Genomic DNA, 14356 nt, shown 5'->3' on the forward strand with positions numbered 1-14356 from the left:
AAGCCACGACAGGGGGGTTTAACTGCTGCTGAGGTCTGAGTGCCTTTGTTGATTGAATCTCAGTCAGCTGGAGCAGTGAAGATGATTGCACCTGCTAAATGCAGCTGAATGCAGCTGAGTTAATCTCAGCTTTAGCATTCTGTACTAAATATTGGGGGAGGTGTTCTCATGCATATGGGAAGGAAATGATTGGAGCCTGAAATGATTTTGTGCCATGCTTCCAAAATATTTCTCTCAGCCTGGCTGTCAGTGCAGCTCCAGCAGCGGTCATGATTCTTCCTCATGTACAAAGGAAGGAAAGTAAAGCTGCGGAAAGACAGAAGAAAATAAGGGTGTTTGTTTTTCTTTCTTGCTTGTTTACTTTTTTGAAAAATTAGAGTCTTAATTCATATCAATGAGGATTCTTTTCTGAGATCCATTCTTATTGTTGCAGAGAAGCAGTACTGGGTAATACATGGTCTTGAAAAGTCCTAGCTAAAGATGAAGGCAGATCAACAGCAGCAAAAAGAGAAAAAGACAGATGAAGTTGTGTGAGAGACTGGAGCTCTTGACAATAATTCCCATGCTTCCAGTGAATTTTACAGCAGAGCTGGTCCCATTATTGAGGGGGGTGGTGGTGGTGGTGGCAGTGGAGCCATGGAAGCTGGTAAGGGAAAGTGCAGGGGAAGAGAATGAGGGGAAACTGAAAATGGGAATAGATAAAGGTCTATGAAATATATAGTAATTAAACATAAAATATAAAATCTTATTAAATCCTTTCTTAACTAACAAGCCAAAGATGAGGAAGGGGGCATGGCTGTCTTTACTTGTGTTTTATGGGAGTTCTATAAACAGGTGCAGTTGAAGGCAGTGCCTTGTTTGTGGCAGTCTGTGTAGCTGGCTGCATCAGTGTGTGTGTGTCTGTTTGTGTGCCTGAGGGATACATTTTCAACTTTGCTTCTGGCTGAACCTGTCAAGGGTAAAGCAGCTGCTCCAACCCTCAGCCTGGGGCAGAGACCCAAGAGTTCCACACACACCAGGCTGGGCTCCAGGGGCCAGGCGGGAGGGAGTCCTGATGATCTTAAGGGTCTTTTCCAACTTAAATGATTCTATGATTCTATGTCTGACAGTGAATGTGTTGGTACCCATGCTAAAGAAAACAAAGAAAATACCGTTAACGATGAAAACGATTTCTGGAATTTACCCAAAACAGGTTTTGCTGGAAAATATTCTTCCTTTGATGTTTTACTATCCAAAGACAAGATCAGGTTTTGAAAGAAACAAAAACAGTCACAAGTGCAACTTAGCTAATAAACTATGACTCCCAGTGATAAATGTTTCCACTACCAGGTATGAGTTTTTTCATATAAAGAATGTAAACATGCTCTCTCCTTTCTTGTCTTTAACTATTAGCCAGTTGCAGCTGTACCAGTTCAAACACTTGGAGATTGAGAGGTCTGTGAATTTCGTTGAAAGAAACACCTTCCTGAATTTTACTTTGGTAAAATGAATAAATTTTACAAAATGTTTTGTTTCTAATGATTTTAATAAAACAAATCATACTGAAATTATCTTAAGACTCACCACCTGCACTTGAGAGAGGCTCAGCATCACCACAACAAAGCAATAGACAGAGGTAGGCACAGCACAGTGAGATTTAAAGTAGCTAGCAGTAAACGTTAAACTTGCCTCTAGGCATTACCCTAAAATTGGGAACTAACAACCAGGACTTCATTCACTCAGCTATTCAAGTAAGACTGAGTTTCACCATCCTAACTTCTGTCCTCACACCCACAGCTAAATTCTTCCACCAGTTGTCAGGGGTGTCTGGCTTTTTCTCTGCAGAGCAGGTGTGATTAGAGGGAACACTCAAGGTACACATCTGATTCCCCTCCCAGGCTCATGAGACCACTGGCCTCCAGGTGCCCTACTTCTTCAGCAGTGCACTAACCACCACCCTATTGTATATAATAAGGTCAGGCCACCGCTTCCTCCTCTTGTGGCCAGGTTCTGGAATGAAACTGTGTCAATACTCTGGGCTTTCATCAAGAGGGGTGACTAGTTTATGAATGTCAAACAGATTTCAGCTTGAGATAAGTACTGAGACATGCCATTTAGCTGCCCTGGGGTATGTGCATTGTTGGAACGCTTGATATGAAGGAGCTTTACCCATGGAGATTTGAAAGCTTACAGACTGTTAATATTTAGGCTTTCTAAATAGTTATGTGGAGTTAAGATGAATTATGTGCTGGAGCTGGAATTACTTGCATTTTGTCTGAATCATGCTTTCGGTGGCTTTCTTGGCCTCATGTTCAGTTTTCATGATGCTTGTGGACCTCTCTACTTAGGAGTTCACAAAAAATGTTTTTTGGGGTAGTGCAGCTAGTTCAGAGAGTGTACGGGTGCAGTTCCTAACTACCTGTTCAGAAGCACTGATCTGAGCCTGTTTCCAGGGAAGGTTTTTGCAACTGGGTGAGTGAGTAATTGAAGTTAGATCTGAGTCTGTGGGTTGAATTAAAGCATGACAGCTCAACTGAGTGAGATGCAGCTGGAGTCTTAATTTAGCAGGTGAAAGGGTTTTGTAACAGGATGGAGGGAGAGGGTTCTACTTTCTATGGCAGGGGCACTTAAATAGATGGGCACAGAGGAAAAGGTCAGTACTGCCACTGCTGGGGATATGCCCAAGCTGTACTTGGGACCTGTACCCTTCTTGCTAAGCAGAAGAAAATGCCCTGTTTTCTTACAAAGTCAAGGTAAAGCAATGCTGTAACTATTCATGTATGCCTGACATAATGGAGATTTGTGATTGCGCCCAGAAAAAGAAAAAAATAATTAATAAAATGAAATATAAACAAAAATGGAGAAAGAAAAAGAAGCTATTGCACCTGTGGAGTTGGTCTGGTATTTAAAAGGAATTGAGAGACTCAGATAAACTACTTTTCACATCTCAACTACTGTACAAGCAGTTGAGAGTGCTTGCATGCTTCCCCTCTTTACAAAACAGCTTGGATAACACCAGCTGATACAGTATGAGAGTGGATGTCAGCTGGGGGTGGGGGGAAGGAACATGGACAACAGCCAGATCTGTCCAATTGTGCTAAAGAGGAAAACAGTCACCAGCCAAATAAAAAAAAATGACCAGCAACTTCCAAAGAGGTTTTTGATGCAGCAGCAGTCAGCTTGCAAAGCAATACTCAAGAAGCATGAAAATTTGTGGGAGGTGGGGGGGTGGGCAGAGCTGGAGGGAGGTAACAGGTTAGCTGTCCCACCAGTGTGAGTGGGCTCACAGCAGCTTTCTCACCAGTGCATGAGTCAGTGTGTCCAGGGTGCAGCACAGGGAACCACAGAACACTGGGGCACCCACCTGCCCCACAGAAGGGGTATATGCAAGGGGGAGCCACTCCTGGGGTGGGGGGTGAGCCTGTGGCCCCCCATGGCTGGTGGGGACTGTCACCTGGGAGAAGGGTTCTTGGAATGAGTTATACATGATATTTAGAAATTTGAAGGTATGAATTAACATTTTGTAAGTGTTTGCTACTGTGGATTGTCTATTGTATTGTTGATACTGATCCAGATAAAAAAGAAAAAAAGAATCAATGGCTAGTTAATTATGAGGTTTTAATAAATCAGTAAATTGCTTTGATCCTGACTTTATTTAAAGTACCTGAACTGAGCAGGTTTTTCCCCTGTGACATCTGAGAAAATTTTTGTTGGGAAAACAACCCTTAGAGCTGTGGTGGTTTTGGCAACTTGCTTTAGAGAAGTATCTTACTTTCAGTGTAATCGATATTACTTTAATATCAGGAACTTTAAATTCAGGAACTGTCTGCAAAACTGAACATTATAGCATCTCCTGCAATTTATTCTTCCTAGGACGGTCGGTTACACCATAATCAGAGACAGCAGATATTCTGGAGCACCTTTGGGCGAATAAACTGTAGAAATCACAGTAAGATTCAATGGAAGGATTCAGCGCCTGACTTTAATAAACCATTAGCCTTCTAGAACTCTGCTTGGGTCAAAAATATATAAACATGTTTATTAATCAGTTCCCTTCCTGCAGTCTGAAAGAAAGACATGGAGATGGAGGGGGGCTCTTAGCCTTTTGTTATATTTGGCATGATCTAGAACAGAAAATATGATTATGTTTAGCAAAGTGCAGCAGATGCTATCTGATTTTAAATATTGCTGGGCACAAAATACAGATATGAAGGCACATTGTTTATATTAAGCATCAAGGTTAGGCAATCGCATGTCCCTCTCCCAACTGATTTCACAAGTCACATCACTTCATGCTCACCTGGCTGACAGAAGACTACCTCAACAACATCACAACAAAAAAGCAAGGCAGCAGTAATTACATTATTTTGTGTTAGTGATGAGAGATGGTCTCAGCAGCACCAGCCGCAGCACCAGCCACAGCACCAGAAAAGGGAGGGCAGCCCTGTGAGGTTTTCCCAGGCTGCCAAGATCCAGCCTTAGCATCTTCAGTTTCCTGACCTTCCGTTCAGTAGCCACTTAAAATAGCCTAGTCCAGAAGGTGTTAACAACGTGCAAAAGACACATAAGCACAGTAACTGCACTTAGTCTATTTCAAAGTTAATGCATGTATAGTCTTTCTCCATTCAAATTAACATCCAAATAATGGTACTTAAACAATTATTGAGTGTGTGCATTTAGATGTGAATTTTAAAAGTCAGGCCTGAAAACAATTATATGAGTTTACACAAGCAAAGCCAGCTACTGAAATCAAAATCTTACATTAATCAATCTTCTGTAGTTTTCTTCACCTTCCCCTTAAACATCTCTTTTCAGCTCTTTTTATTATGTGTACTTGCACCTGATTTTAGCCATTCATTAATTTATCATCTGGTACAAATATAACAGTATTTCATAAGCCCTCTCAAAAGGTTGTGGAGAATTATGCAAATGTGTCAATACTTCAAATTTTACATAAAACCCATATTTAAGTCATTATGACATCAGTCTCATTACACAAGACACTGAGAGAAGTGTTCTTCACTGAAGGTACAAGTTTAAGGCTCTGACATGTACTGTCCTAGACAAGGTGCGCACTTTTCTTTTGTGGTGATTTAATGCGGTACAATAAGTACAACAGGAGAGTGATGCTGTCTCCTTTCCTCCACCCATGCTCTGCATTTCTTAGACTGTAGACTGAGAGAGGGAAAAGGTTTCTCTTCAAGTGTATGTACAGAGAAGCAGAAACCCTGGATAGCAGTGAGGCCCCTTAATTAATATGAGTTTTATAATGGGCAAGGTGATAAGAGGGCCCTGTTCTGAAAGCTCCAGCCACACAAAGGGTTGTAACAGGGCACTGGTATTAGCCTCGAAGACTAGGTAGGAGACTTGTGCAACAGGTGTTCATTTTTGGAAATAAGATACAAAAATGATGGTCTGCATTGTCAGAGGTATTTTTCAGCTGTTAAGATATTGTAAAAGGGGGGAAAACGGACAAACGGACAGTGTGACTGAAAATCATAACCAGGAAAACTTTCCAAACCAAATGACAGTTTAGAAAGCCAATGTTGGTTTATTGCAGCACTGGATGCATGGGGGACTTTTCCTCCTAACATTCACACCAAGTTACTTGAGGGTACATGTTATATACAGTAGAGTACTTGCATACTCATAGTACAGTACATATTAATTTTCATTCACGCACAGGACTGGTTACAAGTTTCTCACTTCTAATGCAAATTACTGCGCATCCCCAGATAGCACTACTGAAGTTTGGTGGTTTTGTTATTGGTTTTTTTTTACCAGCTATGCACACTCCCCAAGACAGGGTTTGCCCTCCTTCGAGGGGGTTATTTGAGTTGGAGGTCACGATCTTCCACTGCCACAATTACCTTTGTCCTACTTTCAACTAATTTTCTGGGGATTGCAATACCTTATCAGCTTGCCTCCCCTTGCAGCCAGAACTTTCTCACTTGGAAGCTTCTTTCTGCATAAGTTAGATAACGGTGTTCTTATCATTATCTCTTCTTTGTTTCCCAAGGCTGACTCCCTTGATTAGAAGTCCTTTCGTTCATCTGTTTGGACAACTTGAGAGGGTGAGTCATTTGATCTAAACTTTGTGCACATACTTGTTTAACATCCAGTTAAACACTAAATCACAGGTAGGTGATTTGGGAGTTTAGGCAACTAAAATTGAAGTAATTTGTCCAAAGCATGGACTATGATCTTGAACTAATGCAGTTTGTTCCATACGATAGCATATAAATAGCATACATTATGTGGTATCGTAAAGACCATCATCTTTTCCCTGGGGAGAAGCAGAACAGGACACATCAGAGCAGGTGTCCCTGTAGGTGAAGGCACAAGGAGAGACCTGAAAGCTACACCCAGAGGTCTTCAGGAGGAAGGATTTCACAAGCTGGCTGCTTTAACTGGGTTCTAAAAGCAGAGGTAAGACAGGGGACACTGGAAGACAGGAGGCACTCTGTAAAACTATATTGCTTTTCCTGCATAGGCCTTAAGTTTCAACAAGCCTCACCATCCTCTTACAAAATAATGTGAGGTCTTTGATAATTTTTAAAAAAGAATCTACATGTTTTCCCACTTCATTTTTAGATGTCAGTGTATGTGTGTATATATGTATGTATATGTTGAGTATATCTATATATATAAATATATATATGATTTTAAGACTTTCTGTTCACTAACATCATGCTGGATTAGGAACAATCTGTGAATACACTTACATTCTTAACAGGACTATTGATATATTCCAATTCAATATATTCCACTTCCACTCAGAATTTCTTTGGCTACTTTGCTTACCCAGTTTCTTAGCAAATATTGCCCAATAAACCTCTTTGGAAGTAGTCTTACATAATGGGGAAAGAGATCACCTTTAAAGATCCAATTTAATGCCAAGTTACAAATGATGCCGTAAAGACTATCCTCTTCCATTTGTTTTTATATGCCATTATCTGCTCATTTTGCAGCCTATTGTTGCTTTTGATTCCTGCAAAACTTGTCTCAACCCATTTAATCTCCAAGTTAGTAGTTTGATTTAACCCATTAATTCCAATTAAATCATACTTCTCCCTCTGCACCTCAGCATAATACAATAATTTTACTATACAAGTCTGACATTGGTGTATAATAAAATAGTCCTTCTTTTTCCTTTCTTAGCCTTCACCTTTCTTGCTGCAACAAGTAAAAATTTCAGCAACAGTCTTGTTCCCTACCTGTATGGGAAGCTATGTAATGAAATGACATGTTCCCTTTTGTGATCCCTGGCTGCTTCAGTAATCAAGAGTGAGACTGGGAATTAAATTTGCATAGGTAGACTTTGTGAGGTGGTAACTCGAGGGTCTTATAGTCAAGGAGAAAAAAAAAAAAAGAAAAGAAAAAGGTAATTTGCAGTATGATAAATGAATCATTTGCTTTAGGAAGAGACAAACTGACACAGAAGTGCCTGTTTTTCCCCAAGGACTACTTCAGTGGGGTTCCAAATGGTTATCTCAAAACATGGAGACATCCTCATTACAGATGTCTTCACTAAGTCAGAATAACCTTATCCTGGGTGTTTAGAGAAAGCCAATGTGTTCTGTTACGTTCATAGCCAGCAGGGTAAGAAAATTGAGCACTAAGGCAATGGTTAGCCACAATGTGTGTAATGTTGCCATTCTGCTGGGCTCTTCTTCACAGACCAGCAGTTTGTGCATCCCAAGAGACCAGTTTCAGTACAATTCCTTTATGGAGAGAACTAATGATATGTGATCACCATTTCCAAAGAAGCAAATATTTGAGGACACTAAAACAAAATGTCCGCTCTAGAAGTTGTGAATTTGGGAGTACTAGAGAAGAGGTTTGCAGCTAAGATGAAATAGGTATTTGAAACAAATGGAAATGTGAGGGTACCTACAGGAACACAAGTAATGGCTTCAAGATGGTCAGATAATTATGGCAAAACAAGTACTGATTTTCTTATCACACCTATGTTGTTAAATTAAGGTGAGAAAAATGTATTTATTAAAAACATCTCAAAGCATTGGCTTCTAAATGACGGAAATTATATTCTTCTTTCTACCCTAGTTTTGCAACCTGGTTAACAAGCAAAACAAACAAAGCATTCAGTTGCTCAGAGTTTGCAGAAGGATCCATTCATACTAGGAATGTATGATTGAATAAATGTATAAATCAGAATTTCTCATACCAAGGGAACCTGCTGTCAAACATATACATTGAGAGTGTATAGACTTGGGTATGCAAACAGAGGGAAGTGAGAGTTAATAAGGTGGGCCTGATCCATACTAGAATGTTGACCAAAATTCTTAAAAAGTTAAACCCCACAGCTTTTCTGACATTGGGCCTATAATGGAAAACCCAGATCTGTGCTGTTCATGATTACTAGTTTTGTTTGGGCTTTGTATGTCAACTGCACTCTTTCAAACCCTTTCTCTCCAATAAACATTGCATGTTGAGAAATAAACCAGAAATGTTTCTCTTCCCTTAGACAAAACAAAGGAAGTTCAAGGAAGCAGTTTTGTTGGGTTTGGTTTTTGGTTGGTTTTTTTTTTTTTTTTTTCTCAAAAGCAAATGCAATACATAAGAGACAGTTTTGTCTCACTGTTAAGTCACAGGCATAAAAGGTTACTTCATTGGCATTGGTGCTCCAGAAACTTTTTCTCTTTCTCTTTTACTTTTTACCTCTTCTTTTTAGTTTTTATCTTTTTCTCTTTTCCACTTGCAGTGTCAGAAGTGATATGCTCAGTTTAAAGGGGAGAGGATGTTCTACCACCAGCTTGTTTTGTGCTGAGTTGAAGGTGTACAAGACATGCCCTTTGGTGTGTGCACTGCTCTCCTCCGGCAGGGAAGGGGTGACCGTATACCATCAGGCTGTATGAGACTCCAGCTCCTTAAAAACAGTAATGATGATGATTGTATGAGGTTATCCACCAAAAATTAATGTGGGAGGCAATCCAAATTAGCTCCTTTTCTGCTTTAAAAACTCTTGGTTGTTCTAACTCTTTTCCCCCAGCATGTTCTGAGTATAGTTGTGATTAATGTGAGAGAGAACAAGGCCAAAGAAAGCTGGAAAAAGGGGTTCTGGATAGAACAAGTAAAGAAAGAAAGGAAATAGTGATGGAAAAAGCAGCAGACTATGTGTGTCTCCTGTTTCCACTGCTCACTGCTTCTGCTGATGGTGAAAGATAAGTTTCTGGCAGCCTAAGAGGTAGGAGAGTGTACCATCACCATTTTACCGATGAAGAATGCTGGTCTCAACCTCATTTCTCATCAGCCTGCTCAGCTTGTTTGAATCAGCACTGACTCACACTTCCAATGTGGTATCTCAACGGAGCATCATCAGCATTCCCCTACAGGTTCTGCACTGGGCCTGGTAATTTTAGATGGCAATTGCAACTGATAATTGATCAGAGACATACGTATGACCCATCATGAACTTGCTCTCAAAAATACCACCAGTTGTGATTAAATGCCAGACTAGCACAGGACTGAAAGGTTGCATGGGGCAACTGAGACAGCAAGGGAAGACAAGCAGCAGCAGCAGCAGCTGGATTCTTGCTGTTGCCTTGGCTTTACACCCCAGTCCCACACAACTACCTCTCACCTACCTCTCCCTCCTGCCACAGAATTGGACATGCTGCTTCACCCCACCCACTCTGGTTTTACTGTCCCATTCTTGGGGTGGGGGCAGGTGGCAAATCCCCTCTTTAAGAAAAGAAAAAATAATAAAATTATTATTGTGAAACAGGGTTCTCGAACTTTACAAATCTCTGTCGTCCTTGTGACCTTCTCATTCAGAGGACAAAAAAACCTAGGTAAAAAATCCTGAGCCAGCAGTCTGCCACCAGACACTGCTTATCAGCTGTCCTCTGGCAAAACTTTCCCCTTACTCTTCCTGCTTTAAAAGTGCTAGGTTTGCTCTCCAGTGGCGTCAGGAACTACAAAATGGTTGCTTTCTAGTTCCCTTAATGGGCAGGCAAAATGTCTAAGAACAGGTAGAACTGTCACCATCCCTTCCACAACTACAAGTATTAGTTTCTATGAGGTTTGTGTGGAGTGGAACTTCTCTTTCAGTGCAGGAGATAGGAATAGGCCCCTGGAGGTCCTCTGTCTCCAACTCCCACCAAATCTTCCAACGCAAAGTTAAACACTTAACATCAAGTGCCCATTTGATGGACAAAAATTTTATTTGTAATATCAGTTCTACTTCCTTACACCTGTAACAGAAGTTACTTTATATAAACTCAAATTGCTCTTCACATTGTTCCCTATCACACTGAATGCACACAAAAACGTCTAGCACCCAAGCAATGATTTAAGAACTTTTCCTCCCAATTTTTCCACAGCATAGCTCTTGGCTGACTGCACACTCCTAAATAAGGCTGTCTCCAGATCAGAATTTATTTCCCCCAGGACTTTTCCAGAATATTTGTTGCTATAGCATTTCTAAGCAGAATTATACAGCCCTTCATATATTCAAAGCATGGCTCCTGCTAATTTCAGTTGCAGCTGTGAGTTTCAACACTTCTGCAAATAAGACCACAAGGACATCAGTCAGTCAGCCAGAAAATGAGGAACATTCAATCAGTGACCACCTGTGAAAAATCCAATTTAGGGAACTCCGTGGTAAAGACTAGGTCAGCTTGGAAATTTTCAGACAAAATAGAGCTTCACCAAAAATGCCAGTTTGTGGACCCTAGCATGTTCTCTTTAAAATATTTCAGACTGGAGGAACTGTTATCAAATTGAAAATGATGTCTGGAGGGAACTTAGGTTATGCTTCTGAAATGGCTGTTGGGTACTAAGCCAGGGAAACTGAAATTGGCAGCCTCCAGATTCAAAGGAGCTCATCAAGATTCTCCTCTAGGCCAAGAAACTTTGGAAGGCAAATATCTGGAGCTCAGTCTGGAAGGGGAACTCATGTACACGTTGAGATACAGGACTTCCTGCAGCTATTGGAATAACATTCATCAGGATTAGAGACAGGCTCTTAAGGACTCAAATCTGCCAAAAAGGTTTTGGAATAAATGGTTTTAAGTCAAAATTGAAACAACCCCAGATTTAAAGAACGGAAAAAATAAATCAAAACCTGTCAAAAGTAAACATGGCTTTCCAGCCAGCTCTCACAGACAGAAATACAATTCTGATTTAAGTAAGACATCTTAATTTCTCTTCCTGCACTTTCTGTCTCATTTACTATTTCTTTCCAATATTTCTGAAAATTAGCCTGGGTCCCAGCTTAAAACACTTTCCATCAATAATCCATTTTCCACAGGTTGAACTAAGCGTCTCCTACCCATTGAATGAAGCTGAGGGGAGGGAGGGGGTGGGGAGCAAGCACAGTGTGCAGGAAAAAAAGAGCCAGAGGAAACTGGCAACTGAATGAAGATTATTACTTGGCCACACGGTTTGTTCTAATTTACGCTCCTGAGTTTCAGGTCATGCAGTACCCAACGGCTGCTAGCAGCTTGTTGTGCTTAACTGGAACTTGCCCTGTGCATTACATGAATGTTTGCTCATACTGTTGAAGCACACACCATGGGACCCGTGTTTCATTTGCACTCAGGGAATGAACCCCCTTTCTTCCCCAGCAGGACCCTTTCTGACATATTCCCACCAGTCTTAGTCCTTTGCCTCCCACATCTGGTTTCTTACCATAGAATCAGCCAGAGGAAAGGGATCACATGGGAGGTCTGTACTCCAGCCTGCTCAAAGCAGGATCAAACCTGAATTCAGACCACGTTGCTCAGGGCTTTATCCATTAAGGTACTGGAAAAATATCTGTAGGAACAAATATTTCATAGCCCCTCTCAGCAACCTGCTTCAGTGGTTGACTGTCCCTGTGGTGTGACTTGTCACTCAGTTCCTGCTCAGATTTTGGCTAACACAGAGCTCATGCTAAGGCCTGAGCTATGCTGGGGTCAGCATCTTTAGGTCAAAGTGAAGGCAACACATAGGCAGCACATGGTGGCCAGAAAGGGCTAAAGGTCATTATGCAGCCACTGTTACCTGCAGCTTACTGTCTCATGCAGCCATGTTGCTTGTCTGGCAGTTTCTTCACAATCTGCTCATAGAAATGACGAAGACCAAACTTCCAAACTGGAAGACATCAATATGTCAGCTTACCCAAAAAGTTTTTGAAGTGGATCCAACTGCATTTGGACTGCTGATAATTCATGCTTCTCAGTGTGATACAGGGGACACCTGCACTGTGGCAGAGGAGGAAGGATGAGTGCTCTCTCCATTGGCTAGGTAACTGTTTTGCTTATAGGTGCACAATTTAGGAGTTGTGAGGTGCAAATTAGAAAGCTTGTGAGTTAGAAACCTCATGACTTAAGTGATGAATTAGTGAATTCACATGTTAGTCTGTACAAAGGGGACTGAACCCTTGTTTGTCATGTTTCCTAATGAGCTTGTAAAATGAAGTTTCATTTATAGAGTATGTTGACCTGTAAATTTGAGAGATCCAAATGGACTGTTACACCATAGTAGTAATTATTTTTACTTATGTCAAATACAAACTTCCCAGTTTGATTTGTGCCCACTGTCTCTTCTCACACCACTATAGACATCTCAAAGGGTATACTTCTGTTTTCTTAACAACCTCCTGACTGGTATTGAAAGGCTTCTATCAGGACCCCCCCAAGCCTCTTCTGCAGGCTGGACAAACCCATTTCCCTCAGTCCCTCCTCATAAGGCGTGTGTGTGTGCTTCACCCCAACCACCCCCTTTCATTACATATGGACTCTGTCAAGTTTCTCACTGTCCTTCTTGTATTTGGGGTGTAGGGTGTCAAAACCTGGGTGCAGTATCCCAAATACACTCTGAAAGTTGCCAAGAAAAGGGGAATAATCCTTTCCCTTAATCTACTGGTGACACTCCTATTAATAAAGAGCAATATGCTGTTAGCCTTCATCTCTGTCAGGGCTCACTGCAGACGTGTGTTCAGCTTGCTTTCCCCCAGGAACCTTTGGCCCTTTTCCACATAGCTTCTGTCTTTGCCTAACCTTACTTAGTACCCAAGCTTTTCACAGCCAGTCCATTTCATGCCTTTGCATTTCTCCTCACTTCACAAGCAATCAAATCCTAGTTAGGGTCTCTCCAATTTCTGCAGTCCAGTTCCAAATCTGACTTGTTTCCCCCATCACCCCTAAGCTCTATGTAACCTGCAGACTCTGTTAGATCCTTTTTACATCAAATATTTAGCTTCCCTGTTGCCTGCATTTGCATCAGCTTCCTTCTCACTTTTGCTTGGATTGACCTTGAAAAGCAACCTTAGATTTCACAGATGGTAGCAATCCATGGACTCAGCCAAATGACAAAACTTCTGGGAACATTTTCCTCTCCTTTTTGAAAGTTCCATAGAGATAGACTATGCTTAACAGGAGAAAGCATAAGTTATTTTTCAAATGCATACACCTTGTCAAAACATAAGTGCACAGGAAAGAAAGGAAGAAAGAAAACCCTGATTAAAACAAAGCAAAACCCACATTACACACATTTCTTCTTTCAAAGCATAGAGTCTCTAGACCTTTCCAAAGAAAAAGTAGCCAAATTATTCCATCAAATCCAAACAATGCATTTTCCCTACCCTCATCTTTAGAAAAGTAGAGCTTTGGGGGCGGAAGTTATCCAGGACAATTTAACCTCAGACATAAACCAGAGACACAGAAAATCTCAACTCCAGCAGTGGAAGTTTGGCAAAACTATGGGACAACTGAAATTAAGGTCTTACAATGGCAAATTCTGAGCAATTTGAGAAGCAGTCAGAGGTGGGAGAGCCATGTAATGAGTATACTCTGTGGGTTGGTAGGGTGTGTAATGCACATTCTGTAACAGACACATTTTTCATTTTAAGATACAAATTGCATGTTTCAAAGCAGCTATTTATCTGCCCACCACACATCATCAAAAAGGAAAGAATGATACAAGCTCACACTTCCTGCAAAAAAGTACTGGAAAGAAAATGTTCAAGTCCCTCATGTTTGCCACGATGCTCCTCACCACCACACAAAAAAGAACCAGAGTATTCCCACAGTTTGTTGCATTTGCAGAAACCTACCTTAAACACTAGATGTCCTTGATAAGAATGTGAAATATGGTATGAACCAACTAGATACTACTTATTACCTACCACACTTACCTAAATAACACCTCTCAAATGCAGAAGATTTCAGTAATTCCCACTAACTGAAGCATAAGCATGATTGTGGTCTGGATGCACTTTGCTACCTCTTGTATCACCAGTTTGTTAGCAAAGCAATCAGCAATGAAGTATTATCCCTTTCTTCCTGCTTTGGTCAGAAAAAGCTGATCTGTTAAAACTCAGCTTTGTGCAGAAGCAGATTAATTTTAAAAAGACAGGTTTTCTCACAAA

Source organism: Falco peregrinus, chromosome 4 (genome assembly GCF_023634155.1).
Source record: "Falco peregrinus isolate bFalPer1 chromosome 4, bFalPer1.pri, whole genome shotgun sequence".
Taxonomy (NCBI): Eukaryota; Metazoa; Chordata; class Aves; order Falconiformes; family Falconidae; genus Falco; species Falco peregrinus.